The following is a 1437-nucleotide window of genomic DNA, read 5'->3' on the forward strand; positions in this document are numbered from 1 at the left end:
TCGATCTTTCTGGTACCTTTTCGGCTCGAGGAGCCGTTTCTGGTGCTGCTGTGCTGGGATTTTTTTGGTGGCTTGGCAGTTGAACTATCGCCAGTGTTTGTGCCTGCAACATTTCAAAAATGACGTGAAGGCTAACCTTTCATTCCTCCTGAATCGGGGATTTTTAAGCCTCTTGTTAGTCTTCTTGGCGTATAGTCCTGTTGGTATGGGAGCTCATGTCGACTTGTTGGGCGTTGCGCAAGACCACGTCTACGGGAATTGGTACTGGTGCATCCTCGGGGTTTCGTGGTGGTACACCAATACCTGGGACAGCTACACCATTCTCCCCATGGTTCTCAAGACCGTTGTTTTCATGCGTGTTCACTGAGTTAGACATTTTGACCTGAAATCAAAGATTCTTGGACAAGAAAAAATGTGAAAGGTAACTTGTGTTACATAGTAAACCAGCAAGAAAACAATCACTATTATTTTTAGCACCACGGTGGGCGCCAAATTGTTTACCTTGAAAATGGTAATTACAATTAGATTTAATTTTGTGGTTCTAAAAATACGTGATCTATTTTTATGCTAGTTGTTAGGCAATAGATGTTAAGTATGAGATTAGGAAGTAAGACAAGAACTTGAAAGCAGTATGTTTAGGCAAACCGAGTGGCCGAGAAATCAGGGCCTCGAGCCAGGTTATACGGGGTCTCGAGGTCGAGCTCGATACTAAGCTATGGACAGCCGATGAAGGACTAACTGTTTTGATACCTTTGTTGAAGGCTCTTTATGATCAATAATGTGCAATAAATGAAGAACAATTAATATAACACAGTACATGTAAGCAATAAATGTAAATAATAAAATGAAGGAGAATATGTTTAAGTTAGAGAGCAAAGAATGTTCTTGTTCTTGTATTGAATGTTGTGTCCCTACAAAATGACAAGGGTTCCCTTTATATATGAGGAGGAATTCCGACATAGTACAAATACGTTTATTACAAAGATATGAGGCATGTACATCCATTTAATATCACGGTACGGGCTTGAACTAGTCTAATAAACTTGGTCAGCTTTAATCACGTGCCTTGGGAACTTCCTGTTTGTCCATCATAACCTTTGATTTGCACTAACTCGAGGTCGATTATTAAGAACCCACGGTGTCGAACCTCGAGATGGGCCTCGAGGCTTTAGGGGGAGGCCTCACGAAGTGCCATAATGGTTATAAAATCGGACCCTCTAATTTTTACCATATACAATCCTCCAGGCAGATTTCCAAAATACTTTCTATCATAATTAATCTAATGACATGTGTTATTCCTTGTGCTCTAGTTTTGTCTTTTTCATGACATGAGAATTTTTAAAAATCTCCATCCCAATTTTTTATTTTAGTCCACTTTGTTGCCTGCAAGGTTTGCATTTGAAATTCATACTAGATCAAAGCAATTAGTTCTTGCAT

The sequence above is a fragment of the Nicotiana sylvestris genome, chromosome 3 (assembly GCF_000393655.2).
Source record: "Nicotiana sylvestris chromosome 3, ASM39365v2, whole genome shotgun sequence".
Classification (NCBI taxonomy): domain Eukaryota; kingdom Viridiplantae; phylum Streptophyta; class Magnoliopsida; order Solanales; family Solanaceae; genus Nicotiana; species Nicotiana sylvestris.